Below are 15597 nucleotides of genomic sequence, written 5' to 3'. Positions count from 1 at the left end.
TGTAGCTTTCATGGAAAATATTAAATTTACTAACATTAACAAATTATATCTTAACTGAAAAACGAAGATATAGGTAGATACAAATAGAGATACATATCCACATATCCAAACACAACACAAACACATGCAAGTTAAAATTTTAATCTTGTGAAGAATCATACATGTTAATTCAAAGATTTCAAGAAGAGGCCAATCCCCTGTCTTACAGCATGTAATCCTATATTTCTAAAAATTTTTATTTTCAATGACTTTTCAGAACTCATTAATCCCATGTTTTAATTAATGCTATTCTTAATCCTTTATTTTACTAATGCTGGTAAGTGTATTAAGGGCAAATATTATAACAACATATGCATGCACATTGATTTAGTTCACTTATGCTGATTCTAGGCTATCTAACATGTACTATAAAATCTACATTTGTTACAAATGGGTAATTTTGTGTCCACAGACTGTACAATCTTTTCTCCCAAATTGACCAGGGATGTTAGAAAATAATATAATGAACTAGTTTAAATTTCCTACTTTTTTCCACTTCTCTTCCAATTGGAGGTGCTAATGAGGGAGGTCATGAACAAAAGGTTAGCAGTAATAAAAAATAAATTAACAGCAAGAGATATGACTAATCCTCATACTCAATAGTTAGCATAAATTAAAAATGAGTGTTTTCTACAAAAGGTTTTCTAGCATCCTGAAGTTGAGAATTTCTGATTTGAAATCAACCATCTTCAAAATAGTCAAGTCAAGCTTCTAAAAAGGTAATCTAAATTTTATCTATACAAAGATATTATAAACATTCCAACAATTAATAAAGTTGAGGTGGCAAAATTTTCCACCAATTTCTATAGTTTGCACAGAAATAAAGGCTAATCACACCTGAACATTTTTGACTTGGGAAAGTATTAGAATTGAATTTTGAAATAAAAAGATGTTCAGAAATTACCAGAGATGCTCACGTTTTGAAAAGTCAAACATTTATACAACTTAAACAGTTCAATATACCATACCAATGCTTCCTGTAATGTAGTTCTAAAATGAGGAAGTTGAAGTACATCAGCAAAGAATGAGTCAATTCCACTGGAATTATCTTTAGAAGAGTATTGTCTTATGAGTCCAGGACTGAATTTCTTAACAAAAGGTGATACATGGACTCAACAAACTTTGGAAATGAAAAGGAGAGGCCAGTATTACCATATTTCACTACATAATCATGACCTCAGTATTAATATATATTCACGAGTATCCCATGCATCCTAATCATGCACCAAAGACAGTTTAGTAATGAATGATTTTTAAGTAATACTGGCACAACTTTTTTTTTTTTAATGTTTCACACCACAGTTGCACCCTACTTTTTTTGTAAAAGTGTTTGACATAAAATCTGATGATTAGGTGGTGAAATATCTGTATGACTTAACATTCTTAGTTGTGGTAAGTACTATATTTATAAAACAAATAATAAACTATAACTTGATTTTTGTCCTCTGCAGTCCAGACTTGCATTCAGGAATGCTATGTAGCAATAATACACATTATTATCATGTTATGCCTATCTGTCAAATACAATATTATCTGTCTCCTTATACACTAAGTAATTTTTTCTTTGAAGTTTGTTTTCTTTGGATCTCAATTTCTACTATATTCCTCATAAACAGCTCACATTTCCATTTTTGTTTTTCATATTTCAAAAAAATGAGAATTTCATATCACATTGATGTAATTCCCTACCTTCATTTATGGATGATATGGTATCTGGCTTTTCTTCTATACAAATAATTCTACATTGTCAGTATTGAACACAGGAGAATTCAGATGGGGAATTTATTATAAAAGAAGAGCAGTAAGTATCAAGTTTAGTTAGTAGAAATAAAACGAGTTAGGGTATATGCAGAAGAAACTGCAGAGATCAGCAAGAAATTACACAGAGCTGGAAAAAAAAAAACAAAGGAAAAAGCAGATGAAATTGTGGAAGTTTAAACTTTTTCTTTTTCAACCATATTTATGAAGTGAACCAAAAACAGTGGGAGCTTTACCAAGTAGTGTTAAAGTTTCAGTAAAGGTCAAACACACGTGGATCCATTCCATGGCACCCTCAGAGAGTCTCACCTTGTGAAAGTGACATTTGAATAAGAAAAACAACTTGCAAATAAGAGCAATAATAATTATAATCAGAGCCACATGTGATCTATAAACAGCATCATAAGAAAAAAAATCAAAAGAATGGGGAAAAGTTGGGATATAGGGTATGCAGCAGACTTGCTAGAATGAATGAGGTATCACTACCACAGCACAGGTTTTGATAAAAAAATAAAATTGAGTTAAGTATAGAAGAGTCAAATAGAGCCTATGCACTTAAAAGATCCTGAGATTACTATTTATATTTTTCTTCAACTGATAGTGATTAAAGTGAATGTTGATCAGTGTTTTTGAACTAGGGGTGACTTTACCACCCAGAGGACATTTAGCAATATCTGGAGATAGTTTTAGTTGTCATAGCTGGGGGGAAGGAAAGTTGGGAATGGGTATTTAATGGATAAAGATAAAGGATGTTGCTGAATATTCTGAAATGCACAGCCCAATTCCCTACAAGAATGAATTCTCTGTTCTAAATATCAATGATAGCAATAGTGCCAAAGTTGGGAAACTCTGGTGTACATAATAAATTAATGATATTTTTGTCTATTGAAGTTGTTTTATTTCTCTACTTCCGTAGTGTTATAGAAGCCAATCTTATTCCAGTGATCATGAAATCCCATTCTCCTAAATTGGAATAGGGTAGAAAATGGGCAGAAGTCATGAAAGACATTTCACCAAAAAGCATATAAAGGTGCAAATAAGCACATTAAAAGATGTCAACATCACTGACCCTCAAGGAAATGCAAATTAGGACTATGATGAGATATCGCTACACACTTATTAGAATAGTGGCAATGAACAATAGTGACAGCATTATATATTGGAGACAATATAAAGAAAATGGGCCTTTCACCCGTGGCTAGTGGAAAAGTGGAAAGGTACCCATTGCCACTTGGGGAGAAGTTGGCAGTTTCTTTAAAAGTTTAATAGGGAGACTTCTGCTTTTGGGAAGATGAAGGAGATATATGTTTTCCTATTCCTTTCATTAAGAACAAGCAAAAATGCTGGCCATGATGTGTACATATATAACCAACATATAAAGTCTTTGAAAGGTGGAGAGGAAGCAGACATGTTGTACAGAGACATCAGGACACAAAGAATAATGTGGCACTTAGTTTCCTTGCTCTTTTTGCCCCATATAAATCAGACTTGTTCCTGAAGAAGCAAGCAATACCAGAAACCAATGGGCACAGATGGAAGAAAATAAAAATAAAAACTTACTTTTTCTAATGAAGAGATGAATAAAGGGGTAGGCTTGTAAGAATAAAAAAAATTAGAAAATAACTGCTCTGCTGCAACCAAATACCAAGAAAAATAAACCCTGCCATGTTAGCAAAAGGTGAGTGGTGGTTTTGGGGAACTTGACTTCCAATCCGGTCAGGCTGTCACGAGATACCCAAACCCCGAGAGGGTAGGGTTAGAGAAGTCCAAGTGGAGAGTTAGTATTTCCAAACCTACTAGGTAATAATGAGACTGTTCTTGTCCTCTCCCATCAGTTTCACTGGGGACCAGGTAGTGGGGATCCCAGACTTCCATCTCTCCACTGCAGTGATGAGGTGCCACTCCCCTTCCCTGGTGGGGTGATGTCAGAACTTAGTGCTAATAAGATCACCCATCTCAGCCCATGTTGGCAGCGAAGTTCACTTGGGGGCAATTATAAGGCACTTCCCTGTCAAGAAAGCTAATAGAAGCAATTAGGGGGAATCGAAATTCCACCCACTGATAAGGAAGAGGTCCTACCTACCTTGGTGGTACCAACAGAGTTCAAGTGGGGAACCTGGACTTTTGCTACCACTTGGAGCAAAAGTAACATGGCAGTGTTCCCTCTTTCCACCTGGAGTAGTGTCAGAAGAAACCACCTCAAATATAAATTTTAAAAAAGATTTGGAGTCTCATGTAAAGGCTAGAATTCAAAATCATTCGTCATTCAGGAAGATCTCAGATTGAATTTTAAAAAGACAAATTAATAGATGATGACACCAACATAATAGAGATGTTGGAATTATCTGACAAAGATTTTAAAGCAATCCTAAAAGTGCTTCTGTGAACCATTAGGAGCACACTTGACACAAATGAAAAAAATGATCTTAACTAGGAAGTAGAAAATAAGAAGAGCAATCCTATAGAAATTTTAGAACTGAAAGATAGCATAACTTAAATTGAAAGAAATTTACAGTTAGACTCAACAACAGAATGGAGGGTGAGTAGAAAGATCAATGAACTTGAAGAGAGAACAGTAGAAATTATCCAACCTGAACAACAGAGAGAAAATACCCTGGAAAAATGAAAGACAAATCCTTTGTGGAATTATTACAGAAGATTTAGCATTCGGGTAGTCAGTTACTTGGAAGTGGGGAGAAAGAAACTTGGACTGGAAAAGCACTCTAAGAAATAATAATTGGAAATTCCCAGATTTGGCAAAGGACATAAGCCTATTCATTCCAGAATCTAAGTGAAAGTCAAACAGGCAAATTCACTCCAAGACACATAAATCAAACCTGCAGAATTGAGGGAAAAGAAAATGTCTTGAAGTGATGAGAGAGAAAAGATACCTTATAAACGATGAGAGTTAGAGTGGATTTCCCATCAGAAACAATGAAGGCCAGAAGGAAGTGACACAACATATTTAAAATGGTAAAAGAACTGTCAACTCAGAGTCCCTTACTAACAAAAATATACTACAGGGATGTAGGGGAAATTAAGACTCAAATGAAGGAAAATGAAGAGAAGTTGTTGCCCGCAGACCTACCCTAAAAGGACAGGCAAGGAAAATTCTTAAACAAAAGGGAAACAATAAGTAAAGAAATTTTGGAGCATCAAGAAAAAAAAAATATATATATACATATAATAAGCAAAATGTGGATAAATATAATAGACATTATCCTTTTGTGTATTCTAAATTTTGACAGCTGACATAAAAATTGTTAACGATGTCTGATTTTAAATATTGAAATATTTAAGACAACAATATAAGTGGGAAGAGAATAAAAGGATACAAGGGAAGTAAAACTTCCAAATTTCAATATAGTAAAAGACATCAAAAAGCTATGTTATGTATGTGTGTGTATGTGCATATATATATATATATGTGGTATGTGTGTATGTATATATCCATAACCAAAGCAAACACTAAAAAATAAATCGATGATGAGCTTCATTCAAAAATACTGTAAATAGGTGAAAATGTAAAAATACATATATATGTTCACATAACTTGCAGGAAGGCAATTAAAAATAAAATAAACCAAACACAACAAGCAAAAGGGCAGACTCAACCTCCAACATAATAATTACATTTAGTATAAATGGTCCAAGTGCAATTGAAAGACAGAGATTGGGAGAATAGATCTAAAAAAACACAACAAAACTATATGTAATCTAGGGAAACTCACTTCAAATTCAGTCATGCACTGTTTATTGATTGGGCTACTTTCTAAGAACTATGGCTTTAGATGATTTCATTGTAGTTTGAATGGCACAGAATGTACTCACACAAACCTAGGTGGTGTAGGTCAGTCACTTGGTGGTCCTCTTGATGCAATCAAGAAAGGCGAAAAACACAAGATGTGTGAGGCAGCTGCTCTTGTAACAAGGCATATTGTTTTATAGTAAACTTTTTGTAAGTAGAAGGAGTACATTCTAAAATATCAATAAAAACTATATTATAATAAATACATAAACCAGTAACAGTCATCTATTTTCACTATCAAGTATAATGTACTCTACACTGTATGTGCTATTCAAACAGCTAGTAGTATAATAGGTTTGTTTACACAAACATGAGTAAAACGTTGTGCCATTACATTATGATGGCTATTGTCTCCCCAGGCTATAGGAACTTTTCAGCTCCATTGTAATATGCAGTCTGTCATATATAGAAATCTTATTTAGATTATTATTTAGATTCTTTAGATCATGACTGTATGGGCAGGTCGATTGTAAAAAAAAAGAAAAAGGAAAAGATACATCATGCAAATAATAACCAAGGGTATACAGGGCTGGCCATTCTAAGGTCAGATACATCTCTGACAGACATCAGAGCAGAGAAAATTACAAAACAAAGAATGGGACATTATATGATAATAATAGGTTCAATTTACAAAGAAGACAGCAATCCTAAAAGTAGGTGCCCTAAACAACATGCTGGCAAGATGAGTAGCAAAAAACTGAGAGAGAAGAATGGTGGGTACTACAGCTTAGAAAAGGCAGCAAGGAGGGGAGGAGGAAGGTCATCTAACAAATGCCAATAGAATTCCATAGGAGTAAGTTCTAATGTTCTACAGCATATTCTCATGGTTACAGTTCACAACAATTTATTGTGTATTTTATATAATATTAAAAGAGGAGAATAGAGATTTTTTAACACAAACAAATGTTTAAGGGTAAATGTTAGTTACCTTTATGTGACCTTTATACATTGCATACATGTATTGAATTATCACCCGGTACCCCATAAATATAGTTATTATATGTCAATTAAAAAGTAAAGGGTTGGGTGTTGCTCAGTGGTAGAGCATGTGCTTAGCATGCATGAAGCCTTGGTTCAGCCCCAGAGAACTTCCCCTAAAAATTGAAAAAAATGAAAATAAATTCAAAATTATAATCAAGATATCAATAATCCATTTTTAGTATTAGAACAACTGGAAAGAAAATCCACTAGGATAATCCATCAGCCAACAAAATTGAATCAACATTTATAGAACATTTCACCACACAAAAAGCAGAAGAGGCAATCTTTTCAGCATCCTCCTGGCCCATACAACAAATTTTAAACTTTTTAGAGAATGTAAGTCATACAGAGTGCATTTTCTGACCACAGCAGAATCAAACTAGAAATTAATAACATAAAAATAAGAGGAAATCTTGAAACACTTCAAAACTAAATAATATTTCCAAATAATCAATGGGTCAGAGAAGAAATATCAAGGAAATAAAGATACATTAAATTGAATAAATTAAGATAAACATAACAAAATTGTGGGATATAGATAAAACAAGATTTAGAGGGAAATTTATAACACTAAGTGTATACATTAGAAAAGAAGGAAAGTCTCAATAATCTCAATAAGCCCCACTTCAAAGGCTAGAAAAATTGGTTAAATTAAAACAAAGGAAGTAGAAGGAAGGAAATGACAAATATAAGAAAAGAACTCAAACTACTGAACTAGGCCAAATAATTTTTAACAAAATTGCAATGGCAAATCAAATAAAGAAAATACAACATTTTCAAAAAATTTTGCTAGGCAAATTGAACATGCAGAGGTAATAAATGAACGGCAGCCCTAGGTTTCATACTTTATATAAAAATCAATTCAACCCTGGCATGGTGACACAGACCTGTAATCCCAGCAGCTGACTTGGCTGAAGCAATCACAAGTTCAAAGCCAGCCTCAGCAACTTATGAGGCCCTAAGCAACTTAGTAAGACCCTGTCTCAAAAAACAAAAATTAAAAAAAAAACATAAAAGAGGTGGGGTTGTGGCTTAGTAATTGAGTGCCCCTAGGTTCAATCCCTGGTACCAAACAAACAAACAAAGACAATTCAAAATGGGTCACAGACTTAGATGCAAGATGTAAGATTATGAAACTTTTGGGAAAACAAGTGAGAAAAAAATCTTTAGAATTTAGAATTGGACAAAGAGTTCTTAGAACTGACCCTAAGATATAATTTGTAAGAGGAAAAAGCTTGATGTCATGAGTTTCATCAAAATTAAAAGATTTTGCTTGTTAAGAGTCCCTACTAAGAAGATAAAACACTAGCTACATGCTAGGAATAAATATTTGCAAATCACATATCATACAAAGAACTAATATCTAGAATAAATAAAGAACTCATAATTCTACAGCAAAATAATGGTTCTATTAGGGAATAGGCAAAAGAAAAAAGCACTCAGAAATATAGCAAAATATGTTCTAATATATATAATATACACACACCATAACTTACATACAATAAAGCTCACCTATTTTAAGGTATACATATCCATATACACATTTGAACTTATTATGGATGTTTAATAGACCAGAATAATACCAAATATTTTGTAGGCTTGCACTAAGATCATTGCTCTCCTAAAATTACAGAATAAAAATCTGTAAAACACCAAATTAAAGCTATAAGAAGATATAGTTTAGTCATAATGATGACAGTGAGTAGTGATCTCCCAAAATTTTATTTTTGTGTGTACAAATTTGAGTGTACCTGTTTATATTCACAAGCTATTATGTTTCATGAGATTAAATTTAGATTTGGTAAATTTATCTATTTGACTTAGAGATTTAAAATGTTGGTTATATTTGGGATTTGGATTTCTCTGCCATTGTTCTTATTTTAGAAAATTAGAGAACACTCTGAGTCTTATCCTCATGACTATAGGAGACTAGCAGAATCTTCCAACTGTTTGTCATTTTATGTAACATTTTGAGATATAATTTACATATCACAAAGTTCCTTCATTTAAAATTATACAATTTAATTTCAGGATATTTTCATAATTGTACAATCACCATGCCCTAATTTTAGAACACTTTCCTAATCCCCCAATAGTGCACATTTTGCATTCCCCTTCCACCCTTCTTTGGCCCTAAGTAATCACTGGACTATTATACTGCTCAATTTTATTGCTCTATACAGGACCTTTCTTGTGAATGGAATTATTCAATATTGGTGTTTGTGACTGAGCTTTCACTTAAGGACATTTCTGAGGTTCATTCATGTTGCTGTATGTATTTGTTTCATTTCTGTTTATTCCTGAATAATATTTGTTTCTTTGACTCTGCCATATTTTATTCATTCATCAGTTGATGGATATTTGGGTTACTTGTACTTTTGGGCTAATATGAATGATGTGGCTATGATCATTCTTTTATAAATTTTGTTGTGTACATGTTTTCATTTCTCTTGTGTCTATATTTAGGAATAGAAGTGCTATATCATGTGGTAACTCTAAGTCTAACTTACTGAGGAACTGCCAAATAGTTTTCCAAAGTAACTTCACCATTTCACATTCCCACTAGCAGTGTACACATCCTTGACAACCCTTTCATTGTTTGTCTATTTTATTATAGCAACCATAGTGGATGTGAAATAGTATTACATTGTCTTAATTTGCATTTCTCTAATAACTAGTGCTGGGTATTTTTACACATAATTATTAGGTATTTGTAAATCTTCTTTGGAGAAATGTCTATTCAAATTCTTTTCCATTTTTAATTGGCTTATTTGTATTTTTAGAATTTAGTAAAAAGAATTCTATATATAATTTGGATTGAAATCTTATCAAACATATAACATTCAAATATTGTCTTTCATTCTGTGGGTTATCTTTTCATTTCCTTATGATATTATTTGCATATCAAGAACTTTTAGTTTGGGTGGCATCTGATTTATGTTTTTTTTCCTTTTATTACTCTGCTTTTGCTGTATAACAATTCATTGTCTAACCCCAAATCACAAAGACTAACTCCTACATATTATTCTAAGAACTGTATAGTTTTAGCTCTTACATTTAAGTTCACAATCTCTTTTAAGTTAATTTTTGTGTATGCCACAAGGAAAAGATCTAACCTTATTTTTTCTTTTTGCATGTGTGCATTCAATTGTCCCAGCATCATTTGTTGTAAAAGTTATTATTTCTTTCATTGAATTATCTGGGTACTCTTGTCAGAAATCAACTGATCATAAATATGAGGATTTATTTTTGGACTCTCAATTCTATTCCATTGATTTTTATTTCTATCCTTATGCCTACTACACTGTCTTCATAATCTTTCAACTTTTAATAACCATTTTTCTCACAAGAGAAATGTGTGAGTATATGTGAGAAAGAAAGAAAATGAGAGAGATTGAATTAAAGTCTCCAAGAGAAGCAAGGAGACCTTTGTTCCTGTAGAGGTAGAGAATTTCCCCAAATGTTCTGAGATGTCAAGAACATTTGGAAAACTGCATACACTGTGCCCTTTCTGGGGATCGATAAACAATGAGCATTAACTTAATAAAAAAGTTCTAAGATTTGTCTTTAGAGTGTCTTAAATTTATTTCATCACAAAAGCTTTTGCTTTATTTTTTTCAGTACATCATGTATTAATATCTCATAGAATAAACTTGATTTAGTTCGAATGTAACCCATGCAGCATAAGAATACAGAAAATATAAAGGCAGGGCAAAGGTGTCTGGCTTGAAAAGGTTTAAAGTCCAGGATGGGAACATGATGGCTACAGAATCCCGCAATCTTGGAATTGAGCACTGAATTGATGCTTTCCTGCATGACGGATTCCTGCCTATCAGGCATCCCTGGTGTTGCTGCCTTCCTCCAGGTCTTTGCTTTCATTTTCTTCTATTTTGTTTCCAAATCTTCTCTGTAAAACTTTTCTTTATTTAATACCCTTTTACCAAGGATGTGATTCTCTGGGTACCTACTGTGTTCTACGTGTGATGCCACATATATATTTTATTATTCATGATAATCCAGTAATGTAAGAGTTGTCTCTACTTCACAAAATAGGAAACTGACACTCCAAGTGAATTGCCCTAAGCACCCCAGCTAGAAATCGGTGGATCTGGTCTTTGCAGATTCTGGTTCATATTAATAAAACAACAAAAATGAAAGGAAATTCATTTATTTGGACAGTAGAAGAGTAAATGACCTTGAAGTCAGAAGCAAAGAACAGTAAACAGTCTTGCTGCTCTCACCACCAAGGGGCTATAAGAACAACTTCATTTCAGGGACATGACTCATCTGCCACACTCTACCTACAGCTGCCATCCACTGAGATGGCCTCCACTCTCTTTTTTTCCCCCTACCCATTTCCTGTACTTATTTCCACTGCAGCCTGTGGTCATTTTGTAGAGAACATCTTCCCTGATCTCTGAGGACCCTGAGCTTCTCCTTGACCTTATCACGGTTGCATCAATTGTTAACTATGGCCCACTTCTCCCCAACTACAACATCTCCTGTTTGGTCTGCTTGTTCACTTTTGTGTTCTCAGCACCTAAACTGCCCCAAAAGAAGACAAGAAAATTTTTGGATAAATTTTAATTATATTATCTGCTTAAATGTTGAATTTTATTAATAGAACATTACTACATTTGCACTGAAAAGTACACCAAATCTTAAAAGGCAAATAGTTATTCAAGCTTATTTGTATTTTTATCAAACTTGATTGCAGATGTAAATTTATATTGTATTATATACCTCCACCCCTCTATGCTTCCCACCTCTCCGAGCTCTTTTTCTCTTTTTCTCTTTTTTTTCTATCTCTCTGCCTACAGTTCAATTGTAGTATTGAAAATTTGAAAGCTTGCTGGGCAATGGGAAAAATAATGTAAATTTAATATCCAAAGTAGACTAATGCACTTTGTAAATTGTTGAGCCATAAATGTATACTACATGTTCAAAATTCAGAGCTCACTGAAAATTTTCTCTGGTCTAAGCTGTCATAATAAAGATACATTTCACGTAATTGTCTCTGTAACAGGGAAATGTCTCTTCTGGTCTTCACCTCTGCCTGCCGCCCCTTTTAAATTTCCTACTCTAGTCAGGAGAGGAGTAAGACAGATAGAAGCAATAGGATCTGATGTCATGTCACTGTTGTGCATTAAAGTATGCCTGAGTATAAAGTATGAGTTTTATTGTCCACAAAGGCTCAACCTTAGTTTTGAGGTTGAGTTCTGTATATCTGAACATGCCATGTATGGATGAGTATGACTTCCTTTCTAGACCAGTTCACCATTGCTTAATGTGAACCTTAAATCAAGTCTTGTGGTACAGGTTGGTTATTTGCAGTATATTACAGACCTGCATTGATTAATTTTGTATTTGGGGCTCAGAGTCGACCAGTTCAATCTTACAAACACTGTATAACATGACTACTGCAGCCAGACTTAAAACATGTAATCTTCTTTTCAATTCTAATTTTAATATTTTGTAATAGGCTATATGCATCTCATTTGTATTTATAAATGAGGTCTGTGTGAGTTAGAAATAAAACTGAAGCACATGTTAATCATATATGCAGGAGTCCAGTATTGGGCATAAATATATACCCACCTATGTCTCTGAGTCCATAAGAAACACACGCAAGGAAACAGAGGGTCAGAGTTTCAGGCTACTCTTTTCCCATGGTTTGAACTAAAATTGAATACACTGAGGATAATTTACACTAGGTGGCTCTAAAAATTGAAATCACATAAGCAAGTTTTAACATTAGTAAATAAATTATTCCTAACCTAGGGAAAAGTGTATTTTTATTAAAAAAAAAAAAAAAGAAAGAAAGACTGCAAATTGTTTCTACTTAACAGGCAAATATATACTCTCTTTTCGGGCTCCTAGGTCACAAAAGGTGGTTATCCTGTCACTGTGGCTGGTTTTTGAAAAGTGTGACATGCATTTAGTTGTCAGTTCCTATCAGCAGCATTCAGGAATCAACATTACATCAGCAGCAAGACACACCACTTTATGCTCTTTTTGAAGATAATTAGAGTTCCCTTTTGTTGCAAATAAGATGTAAAACAGCTATAACTGCTGGAGAACGTGATTAAAGTAACCTCTATAGAACCCCATTATTCTAGACAGATTCCTTCAGATGCATAATTTTCCCATTTTAAGAAAACATAATGCATGCATATAAAATTCAAATTGTCGAGACACCTCTAACAAAAATTAGTACTCTATTAAGGCATTCTTAGTAGCTGGTTAACATGTAAAACTCTTTAAGAGTATTTTAACATAATCATGAAATAATAGTATGTGTCACAAAAGGTAAACATTTTACAGTGAGAGTATTCTTCAGACAAGATCCATGTATTTAACTTTTTTTAACTTACAAAACTTTTGACAGATAATGTGTGAGAACTTGTATCCCCAACATTCCATTGTAATATGTATGTAGACTTTTATCATCTTATGCTTCGACTCTTAAGATAGATGGTTGTACACACACACACACACACACACACACACACACTCAAGCATGTATATACACACATACACATGTACACACATCTTCTTTGTTTAGACACTTAAATGTCGTTTCTTTGAAACACTAAGACTCATATCATTTTTAGCAGGTACTCTGTAACAACCAATTATATTTAATTCAAATAAAATAGCAGATGCACATCAACATCGTATGTATCATAAGGTTTTTATTTTACTAATAATTGCTTTTAAAAGTAAATAATTTTCCAAACCCTGTAGCCTAACATGTCTTTAAAACAGATTTGTATCACTCTTCATCTCTCTTTGCAGGTCTTTCCCATTTTCAAATGCAAACTAAAACAGATTCAGCCACCTAAAAAAATCCTGTGTCCTACAAAATAATTCAGTACCTATTTGTCCATAGGTGTTCCAGTTATTTAACAAAATATAAACGCTATTTGAAAAAGACTTGCAAAGTAGTGATTAGTAAATTCCACTAACGTTGCCCATACACTGACCATAACTTTTGCAGAATGGTTATAATTATAAAATCAAACTCTTGGTTGACTCTGCTGGGAACCTCAACATCTAACGAAAATGTTATTAAAGAAGCTTACAAATGAATAATCATTCTCAACAACTCACAGCAGCCTTCACAGCATGAAAGTGGGGCAAATGGAGAAAGTTTTAAGGTGGGGGACTGATTAGGATGAAAACAATCTCTGTCAAGAGAATGTATTGAGCAAGGCTTCTCAGGAGAAAGAATTTTCACCTGGAAAGAGACGGCATTATGAAGACTGAAGAACTGTGGATTGCAGGACACTGATCTTATTAAGAACTAATGCTAATTTGCACACTGTCTCCTGCTGAACTGGAAGCAAGTTTACCACTGGGTTTGTTAATTTACCCAGGACACCATTATCTTTGGTTGGACTTAATGTATCAGAGTAGAGGTCATTAACTGCTGGGCTCATGATTATCCAGCATGAATTACCGACAGGATAACCAAAATAGATTTGTACTCTGACTTCATTTCTCTGGGTGCAATTTTTTCTTCAGCTGTTATTTAATTTCTATTTTAAAATACTAATTATTATGTTATTACATAGATGTACATATACATATACACATATATATAAGCATGTGCTTTTTTTGAAGAACAGAGTATAATCACCAATGTTCACAATGGAAATTCTGTTTTGATTTTGCTTCCTAAAATTTCAAAATAGTACTAACATTGCCATACAAAGGATCCAGCTTTCTTTTACTGAGGTTGCAAATGAAGAAAGGTATGGTCTTGTGAAAATTTTTAATCACAACGAAAATATATAATTACTGTGGAAGCTTTCCTTCATCCATTAGCGTTTATATTGACTTGAACTGTTAAATATTCAGAGTGAAGTCGCCCTGAATATACTCTCTGGTTTTGCAGACATTTTATTTCAACCACCTATCAATCATAGCTCTAAACTTGTGTTCTACTCCAAATAAACATTTTGTGTGGAAAAAAAAATACTACAAAATCTCACTGGTACATTTGTTTTAGCTTACAGTTCAATAAAACCACTATGAACATTCATAAAATAAAAATCCTGGAATTAAAAGTTAAATGGGAAAGTGCATTCTTAAAAATATTTGTGGTTTCTGGTTAAATAAACACATTTTCATAAAGCTGCATGTTCAATCTATTTTATATAAATGGAACAAATCAACCAAAAATTCATTTACAATGTTTATAGTCTGTACAAGCCCATTTCTAATAGCAGGGAACACTTTTGTGTCTCTGCATGATATCTGTGGAAAGAGGTGAATTTTCATTTATTTAATGCAAATATTCATACAAGGTAAACTCTTCTGGCATATGTGGAGCATGCTGTATGGAAGCTTTGTGGCAATAAGAAAATATCATGACATAATTGTACAATAAATGGAGTGCTGCCACCTCAAAATCACCTGCAGCACAGTGTTGTGAATAAAAAGGAGAATACAGGAACCTGAGGTGTTTTTCTTGTTAGTTTGTAAACTACTTGGCTTATAAATGATTTAATTCTGATCTTATATAGCTGGACATCTGTGACAATCTCATCTTTAGAACTACAAGATTATTAAGGAGCTATATTTTTTTAAAGCTTTGAATAATGAAAAGTGCATTGTTAGCTGATGTGCCAAAGCCTTCAAATGTACAATACACATTTAGCTAACAAAGTGAGAATGGGAGAGGGGTAAAGATGTTGGTTTCAGACTTACTGCATATCAAGAGTTGAGCTTTTGTATCTGTTGCCTACGGAGGCATTGTCCTAGCTCATACCTTAATAACATTATTTTCCAAGTAAATTTGAACACTAATCTTTTAAAGTCAAAATGTGATTTTGTATTTTCCTTTGAAAATTTATGTTGACACAATGACCCAGAAATTACTCAACATGTAACAATAAGTCCTGCTGCCTGGTTTTTAAAATACTTTTGATAATGAGGTTTTCAATCTCACAGGGTTTTCTCTATCACTGAAGAGAATATTAAGCAGTTTTACTAATTAAGTAAAT

The sequence above is a fragment of the Sciurus carolinensis genome, chromosome 2, assembly GCF_902686445.1.
Source record: "Sciurus carolinensis chromosome 2, mSciCar1.2, whole genome shotgun sequence".
NCBI classification, from domain to species: domain Eukaryota; kingdom Metazoa; phylum Chordata; class Mammalia; order Rodentia; family Sciuridae; genus Sciurus; species Sciurus carolinensis.
Note: the sequence above shows the minus strand (reverse complement) of the source record.